Source organism: Ixodes scapularis, unplaced genomic scaffold, assembly GCF_016920785.2.
Source record: "Ixodes scapularis isolate PalLabHiFi unplaced genomic scaffold, ASM1692078v2 PGA_scaffold6__148_contigs__length_123643588, whole genome shotgun sequence".
Classification (NCBI taxonomy): Eukaryota; Metazoa; Arthropoda; class Arachnida; order Ixodida; family Ixodidae; genus Ixodes; species Ixodes scapularis.
In genome coordinates, this window is record NW_024609881.1 from 185,016 (window position 1) to 194,737 (window position 9,722).

The following is a 9,722-nucleotide window of genomic DNA, read 5'->3' on the forward strand; positions in this document are numbered from 1 at the left end:
CGGACACAAAAGTATCTGAAAAAAAATGTTATGAAGGTACAGCCACGGCAAGGAGATTATTGTGAGTTTTAGTATTGCATAAAATAGAAACGCTACCACTAATAATAATCCCTGGAGAAGGGGAACAAGGGGGACAAAGACAAACATAAATCTGAAAACAGAGCAAGTCTCAAAACACAGTTTGGAGATTCGTGTTTGTCCTCTGTCCCTTTGTTCGCCTTCTCCGGTGGTTGTTATTGTTATTCTTCTCCAGCTCGCTTGCACTTTTGCAATAATTTAATTATAATAGCATACACTGTGCGTTTGCGTTAGCATTGCGTAGAATGCTGGTACTTTCCTAGTATTCTAACCACAAGTTTGCCTAACTAAACTTTGATATTAAGTTCTACTTTTGTGAATCCTTTTTATTCGTAACAAAAATCATTTCAAGTTATTCGATAAAACATTTGTGGCGGTTGTGCCACGGAGACGACGGCTCGGTGGTAGCATCGGGCGATGCGAGCTACAGTCTTATTCCGCTTGTAGATACTTATAAATATATTTATGCGTGAAACCTTACTTCTGGTCGCCACACATTGTAATGTCAGATTTGCAAATTAGGCGATCTGTGCAAAACATCCGTAGATATCGATAAACATCATCATCCGTTATTTTTAGCACCACAGCTTAGCTGCATTTTTAATAATTGATTGCTCAAAACCTCATTACCCCGGAGGGTCGCGACGGCTTCATTTGCGACTTTAAGATTATCCAATTCCTTGAACGCATGTAATAGACGAAAGAGCAGCAGTTCAGCAGTGCAGCCTGCGTGAGACTCATTAATGCGCCCTGAGGAGGTTTCTCAGATCGCTTGCTAACTCACTCTTCCGGCTCTAAGCATTCTAGAAATCCCTGATTTATCACGATACGCGTTTCCCTCAGACCGCGTCACACCGAAGTTGTTTTCGGCGATGGGAGGAGCATGTTCCGTAACCAAGACCGCTTTCAGCCAATGGCAAGCGAAGGATCTTGGCGCCTACCGACCGGTGGAGCCGCGGAGTGATATCTCAAATGCGCGCGGCTTATTGCCCTTACAGCCCCGACTACGATTCAAAGCAGCCCGCGCGCTCGAGAGCTGACGACCGGACACATCACTCCCGCGGAAGGAAAGAAAAAAAAAAGTATACTGCGCTGTTTTTCGTACGATTATTGCAATAATATGTTTTTTCTTGGCGAAAAGCTAACATTTTTAGACTACTCTTGTTTGCTTTTATCATCTACAAAAGCATACACATTTTGTAATAACAGCGTTTGCAATCTTAACGAAATGTGGTGTTTTCATTGGTCTCATGTCGTCCTGGCTGCCTCAACAATGCTCCTTCAATTGGCCATCGCTATGATTTGCGAATTTCTAGGATGCTTAGAGCCCGCAGAGTGAGTTATCGCCATATTTAGGAGATCTCAGAAACCTCCTCAGGGCAGCTTTAAATGGTACGCACTGTCTTCCTTTTGGCCAGGTGTGTATTAACAGCACTTGTTACAACATCGTCAGACACCTGATGTTGTAAAGCATTAGTTGCTATTTCAAGCGATGCTCAGAGAGCAGTGGTGGCATTCAATTACAGGTGTTTCTTAAAGTTAACCTGGCAAAAAAATATTTCGAAGCAAAGGAGAAAACAATGTTATATTTGTTAAATATCTATATCTTCATACGACTTACCGCCTTGAAATGCCGGTAGAATTAGAACCACAGCGAAAAGTATGAACAGCATGTTGCTTATATTGCGCTCACAGTCTAACGAAAAGGTCCTCCTAAAAGAGAAAGAATAACATGACTACATCCTCGAAACTCGACAGCGCAATCTTTTTCTCGGAATGTTGAGTGGACGTGTTTAAAGGAGAGTTCCTGAAAAATATTAATGGTCATCGATGCTTATAAAACATTCAGCGTGCACTATATATTTACCCCTAAATAAGTTTATGAAAAAGTATCATCAAAATACATATTTTCTTTTGAGAAAACAAAACTTAAAGTTTACACTTCGGAATCACTAACTTCCACTCTACTGGCAACACTGAGCAGCGGCGGCATTGATTTTGACGTCAAATGTTTTATCAAAGAGTTCCTCTTCGTTGCGCGTTGCAGCAATTCGAAGCGACAGTAGCGCCACGGTGCAGCTCCTCGCAGAAGCATTTCGTGTTGAACGCGAACAGACTGGCATAGCCATCCTCTGCAGCAGCCCACCTTAGTTTCGAAGATTGGCTTGGCACAGCGCTACGTTCAGGACGGAACTCAACGCTAACTCTTTTTACACGAGACATCGAATTCGAGAACCTTCGCGATCGTCTCAACTCCAGCACGTCTACTGAATCCGCCGGCGAGTAAACAGCTATCTGTTAATAAGGGCTGCGCAAAATACCTATCACGTAAATTTTATTAGTTACTGGCTCTGATGAACGTCATCTCGTAGTGATTTCAAGACCGCCGAGAACATGAGCGCTTTCCGGATTAGAAGTCCAGAGCAGGTAAAAGAAAAAAAAAAACATGGCGCTGCGTCACCGCCGTTGCCGCTTAAAACTGCGTTAAACACGATTGAACCCGTTTTCGGAGAAACTCCTGCTGGTTGAATGAAATGAAAACACACACAGAGAATACGGGATGAGGGTAGGTTTTGGAACTTCACGGCGTCAGACATTCACTCCGGACCGAGATCCATAAACAGGAGCGGGAAGGCGCAGCCGCGGCGAAGACGCTGCGGGCAGAGGTCCGATTGGGTACAGCCATGGCCTCCGAGATCCGGAAGCGCGCGCTTCGGTATCTCGAAGGCCACGGTATCAGCCTCACTGAACGCGGACGCTGTCGTTGGTGGCGCTGCCAACCACTGGCTTCTTGTGTGGCTTCCCGCGCCCCGTCTAGTTGCCGCACGCTCTCAATAATGAGCTCCAGTTAGCTTAGCGTGCTGTGTCGGGCATGTGATGTAGAGAGGGTGTTGACACTCTGTTAGGGGGTGAAACACCATCACGAAGGAATGCAGCAGAGTGATACCTCACCAGTTTCCGACCGACAAGGGTTTGCGATGTAAGTGAGCATTGCTAGTGCGACGCGAACGCCGGCTGAATGCGATTCTCCGCGTCGACGCCGGAAGGTCACACTCCGACGCGCCGCCGCCGTCAATTTTTGACAGGCGCACAGGTCTATCACATGGTGCTTGCCCTCTATCGGGTGCTTCCCATGTGGTTTCAAAATTATTTATTATTAATCTTTATTTTTTTGCACTTAAAACGCGGAATAATAAGTAACTTTTAGAGCCCATAGGAAGCCCCAGAAAGAGCGCAAACCCAACGCCAACTACAAATTTGTTTAGCGCCTTAAATGGAGTTTAAAATATGTCTTTTTTTCGTTGTAAGTTTGTTTCATGACATCCTTGTTTTTTTCATTCAGGATGTTTCATTTTTTTCCCCTTTCCACACGTCTTTTAGCGGGTGGGTGCAACAAGTGGAGGTGATAACGGCGGATTAAATGCGAACGGCGAATAGTTTAAAACCCCGTGTTGAACTTGAAACATTTGTTGGTCATTCCTTGGCTCAGAAAAGCTTGACGAAGCTTGGTTCATTGTTTTCCGCGGACGACCGCGACGGCTTCTGACGCTTGGCGAGACAGGCTCAAGCTTCCCTTATGTGCTAATGTTTACACAACATCTGACGTCAAGGCAAGATGGCGGACTAGTAAAATTGATATTGTGATATTCTGATACACACCTTTGGGGGGGTTTAAAAAAAGAAACAAGGCAGAAAAAGACCGAAATATTTTTGTAATATTTTACGAAGGAGAGTTTTGTGAACGTCAACCGCAATATTGAATGGATCATTCTCTTTATGCGCCAGATAGAAACCAAAGAAATACTAAGATGGGACTATCAAAATAGACTGCGAACAAAATCTCGCTTGTAACATGTATTTTACAATGTTTTGACATACCACTCTAGTAAATCTTTTTTTAAAGCAACAAACTGTAACGTAGGTTCAACATGACAAGATCAGACATTACACGTTACCCCAAAAAAGTACCTAAATAAGTTCCTCATTACCGATTCTCAAAAGGAAGGCGTTACTTTATTTCAAAAGTAGCGAGTTGCTTTTTTCATTGCTTTGACGACGAAATACACAACTGCTTTCATGGTTCATTGATTTATAATTAGTAGTCGTTGCACTTAAGCAGCTGCGTCCCGAAGTTTTCCTCAGTTGTTTCCCCGCTCCCTTAACGAAAGATCTCAGGCGACGCTGTAGCCTGGTTCTACTGACGCTCTCAAAGGAACGGCAGTGTTGTGCTTCAGAAAGAGCTGGTGAATCTGGGATTCTCGTTACTCTCTGTTTTGTGCCTTTCCGCGTGTGCAACTTCCGGGTTTGCACACGATTCGAGAAGGTTTAACCAACCAACCTTTTGTGTTCACTGGGTGATGAACATTCCCAGCTATAGAGTAGGATTGACGTGTTCAGCTATAATCGTTGCTATACCCTCATACTGTTTTGTTTTTCGGGTTGCCCGCCTGCATTTGTCGGGATGGAAGCCTACTCAGGTTAGAATTAAAACGAGGCTGTTTAAAGGTCGTTCTACTTGTTGCTCCTCAAAAGTAAAGAAATGCTGTTCCTTCTTACTTAGTAACTAGGTAGAAGCAACTCGTTCCTAGTAATCCGTCACATACATGTCTGAACCAAACACTCGAGAAAGCAGGTAAAAAACAATACCGAGATGGAAATCGCCCTACAGCTCGTTTGAATACAAGATTGAAATGTCTGAAGTTTGTGTCGGCACTTTTACCTGCAGTATTGGGGCTTTTATTGTGACCAAATAAATTCCAGCTCGTTTACGAACTTACTTTCAGTTCATTATTATAGATTGCCTTTTTATTTCCACAGCTTTCTGAGAGAAGCCCTTGAAAAGATATGGCGCGTGAGCACGTAATCGTTGTTGCTAATTTAGAAACATAATTATTTTTGTGTCTATCGTTGGAAACGAATATAACCCAAAACGGCAGAAACAGCATGAAAACGTAGCTCAAAATTACCACGTACAAGAGTACGTTATTTAAACGAACGGTATTAAGAATTCCATTTCACTTGCACACATGAGCTCTTGCAGACTCTAACAGCACGGCATTCCGATAAGAACTAATACGAAAGTGTAGCAGTTTTAAGAAGAACTTACGTAAGGCTTTCTTGCTTCAAGGATCTTCAAGAGGCGATTGCTAGTGTGAGGTGTGGAAAGTTTGGTGGCTTATTTATATCCCAGGTTGTAGGCGTGTTCCTCGGAACGGGCGGATCCATGAGAATTTTCTTGCCAATGGAAGCTTTAGGAGCAGGCGAGAGGAGACAAAGACTGCACCTGCAGACCTTGCCCTTATACTCGATTCGGGGAGCATTCTCCCGCCCTTAAAATAAATACAAGAGAGAATCTGCGTCTAAAATATCTATTTTTTATTACTCCCTTTTTTTTTACCGACGTTTGCATTTGCGTAGTTTATTTCTTCAACGATGTTTATTTCTTCTAGTATTTTTCGGAACAAGAGCACGATTCATCTCTAAAACATTCTATTCTACGCTGTGTGCGCTTTCTAAAGGAGCAGACTATGGAGGGATAGATAAGTGTTTGTTATCATAAGAGAGGCCCAGGGTGGTCTTCGAGATAAAGCCGTATAGCGCAGGGCAGTGTAGCCCCTTCGAGTCCCACCACAGACTTCGGTACGATCCTATGTAATGTAGCCAATGAAGCAGCTCCGAAAGTGCATCGACACGGTGATAATCGTTGTTAGTCGTTTCTTTGTAACCAACAAAACCAATCACGCACAGAGAATGCGCCGCAATTGATCTCCTGCGCTGAAGCTTTGAAGGTATCGTTCCGTCCTTCGGTGGCGGGCGATAGAGTGTCCGAGCAGTGTTGCCAGTTAGGTGGTTTTGCTGCTAAAATTACCCTATTGAAAATGCCATCAAGATACGTAATTTGGGACACTGACTGCCAGTCAGCAGCCTTGGTGGAACGTGATGGACCATCAGACGTCATCTAATGGTCCATCAGATGGCGTCTGACTGCCACTGCCAAGGAAATTTCATCGACAAGGGCAGCATTATATACGCACTTATACATATCGCCAAATGCCTCGATAAAACAAAATGTCCGAGAGAAAAAAAAAAAAAAAAAGCAGGTCCACCGCGGATTGAATCCGCGACCACTTGGACATCTTAACCCCTACGCTATGCCACCGCTTAGGAAACTAGATTCGACCATCCGTTTTATACGAGATGTTTCGGCTGCAAATGCAGTAAAGCCTTCAACATGTTATGCAAAGCACTTGTACATCACTCGCCGTACTTCAGTTCTACTCACCTGCCATGTAGAGTACTTTCGCGCCGTAGAACGATCCTTTTGTTCGCGCGTCTCTGGCCCAGTAGACCTGGTACACCTTGTCGTTCTCAACTACACCGCTAAAGTCCCTTACATCGTCGGAATTCACAACAGGCTGGGTCTTGTCGAGTAGGAATTCTACTAAAACATAGGAGATTGTAGAGCCCGGGCAGGATCGACAGGTTTTAGCAAGCGGGCAAACAAAACAAGTCGAGAGCGATCGTTCATGAAAGCTCGGCGAAGCCTCTATGGGCGAAGCGAAGTCAGCGAAGTGGCGTGTTCGGCGGGCTTCTGATCAAGGTTGTCGGTCGGCTGCGTGTCATATCTCTAACATCAGCTGTTTTATGGGCTCACGTCCCGAAATCGTTTTCTTGTGCATAGATTATTTTTCGTATTCATAGATTTGACGAAATAGTGGTATCCGAACGAACTTTACGTCCTTTGATCCCGAAGGAAAAATCCATCAATGTAACCTTGTTTGGCAGTCAATGTTTTCTAGTGGACCGCTGACTCTGCCTGACTGTACGTCAAGCATTACTGATTGGCCAACAAGTTACTCTAACCGACAGTCAAACTCCAGTCAGACTCCACTTGTCGGCTTTCTGATGGTTTCCTGGTGGCAGTCGGCCGCCGCGAAATGCCATCAAGATGTCTTGATGGCGATTCTGATTGTACATCGATTGTCTCTGACTGTACGTCAAAAAGCTTTGACGTGCAGACAGACGTACGGTCAAAGGACGTAAAGTTCATTCGGATACCACTATTTCGTCAAATCTATGAATACGAAAAATAATCTATGCACAAGAAAACGATTTTGGGACGTGAGCCCATAAAACCGCTGACGTTACAGATATGACACGCAGCCGACCGAAAACCTTGATCAGAAGCCCGCCGAAACGCCGAACGCGTCGGAACACGCCACTTCGCTTCGCCCATAGTGGCTTTGCCGAGCTTTCATGAACGATCGCTCTCGACTCGTTTTGTTTGCCCGCTTGCTCCAACCTGTCGATCCTGCCCGGGCTCTACAATGTCTTATGTTTTCGTAGAATTTCTACTCGACAACACCCAGTCTGTTGTGAGTTCCGACGATGTAAGGGACTTTAGCGGTGTAGTTGAAGACGACAAGGTGTACCAGGTCTACTGGGCCGGAGACGCGCGAACAAAAGGACCGTTCTACGACGGGAAAGCACTCTACTTGGCAGGTGAGTAGAACTGAAGTACGGCGAGTGATGTACGAGTACTTTGCATAACATGCGGAAGGCTTAACCGCATTTGCAGCCGAAGCATCTCGTATAAAACGAAAGGTCAAATCGATTTTCCAAAGCGGTGGCATAGCATAGGGGTTACATTCTGTGTCCGGCACTCAGCGAGTACGGACGCAAGGATGGCTCGCTCCGATAGAGCGGAGATAACGGCCCTTTCGGGCCGCGGTTTTGTTGCTGACGACGTGTCCCAGGATTATCAGATTGTGATGCCTGCCCTACCAAGGGGCGTTGCTTTTTCAAACACCCTGTTCCTTCACTGTGACATCGCCGGACGGCCGTATAGGATTCCGGACTTCAAGACAGGGCTCGAGACCACAGGTGTGCTGCAGGACCTGAAGGCGTGTGGACCGTACCAGATGAACCACTTCTGGGCGGTCACATTCCACTCCTTGGCCTCGAAGCACAAGCTACTGGAGGCAAAGGAGCTCCAAGTTAAGGGTAGGCGTTGCCTTGTTCTGGATCCAAACAGAGCCGAAGTGCGACTGAAGCTTCATTGGCTGCCCACTGAAGTCCCAGACGACCTCGTTCGGAAGGCACTCGAGCCGTTCGGAAAGGTGGAAGGTGTGGAAAGGGAGATCTGGCGCGAAGAAGGCTTCAGCGGCGTTGAGACGACCACAAGAAGAGTACGCCTCAAACTCAAGGACGGCGTCACGACAGAACGACTGCCCCACCAGCTGCGGATCCTCAACGCCAACACGCTTGTCATCGTCCCAGGTAGGGCACCTATGTGCTTGCGCTGCCGGAGGAATGGGCATGTTCGTCGAGACTGTCGGGCGCCGCGCTGTGATTCGTGTCGACGATTTGGCCACCTCAAAGAGGACTGCGTGCAAACCTACGCAACAGTCACCAACGTGGAGCCCGAGGATCCCGAGGATCCGCACTCTGAACTTTTAATGGACGAGGTTGATGCCGAGGCGACTGTGGGAGAAACAAAGTACACAGACGCTGCACCCACTCAGCGACCATCCTCAAGCACTGCGGAATCAAGCGACATGTATCCGCCGCTCACCGTGCCTTCAACGGAAGCAGCTTCGGCATTGGTGACGAAGGAAAGCAAAACCATCGATTTCCACCTGATGCAGGCAGCGGAGGATACCAAGTCATCGCTGACGAAGCGCGGCGGAGACAACGGACAGAATGACGAAACTACTATGGACGTTATAGAGGGAACCACTGGAAAGCGACCCCTGGATCTGGCAGAGAGTGAATACACCGAGGGCGAGGACGACTCAGACGCGCCACTCCAGCGTCCGCCATGGCAACCGGTAAAAGCCAGAAAAAGTCGCACCATCAAAGCCCGAGGACCAACTGATGACCGATGTTAGCCCAACTCACTGTAGGTTATATTCTTGATTGCCTCAGTACTTTTTAACGCTCACATTATTTCTAAACGATGTATAAGCTGAAAGTTGTAACGTTAAATTACGTCAGCTTGATTGTCCAGAGGCGCAAGCAATGGCTCCTGAATACCCTCCTCAAAGAACGAGCGGATGCTGCGCTCCTGCAGGAAACGAAGCTCACGCCCGGACATCTAGAGCACGCAACTAAATTCTTTAAACGCCTTTTTCACTTCCGGCACTCTAACGCTATCTCACATAGCGCTGGCACAGCAGTTCTAATTTGCAAAGATAAGGAAATTTCTGTGTTTCCAGAATGGGAAACTGATCGCAGCGGCAGAGTATGCGCAGTGGATTTGCTGTGCCACGGCGATGTGCTGCGGGTCGTATCAGTGCACGCTCCAAATGCCCCGGCAGAAAGAAAGGTCTATTTCGACAACTTAGCGCAGTACATTGACACACCGGCCAAGGTGATAGTGGGCGGCGATTTTAATTGCATTTTAAACGCAAAAGATTCCTCGCAGGGCCTGAGGCAGGACTCGAGTATGGCGGTGCTTCGGAGGCTCCTTACAGTGCATGACTTGCAAGATGTTACTGGGGCGATAAACGCCCCCGATCCCGGCTATACGCACTGGCAAGGAAACTGTCATTCGCGTTTAGACCGGGTTTACGCGTCGAGTGACATAGCAAAGGTGGCTGCAGCTTATCATGTTGAACCGCTGGCCTTTTCCGACCACGCAT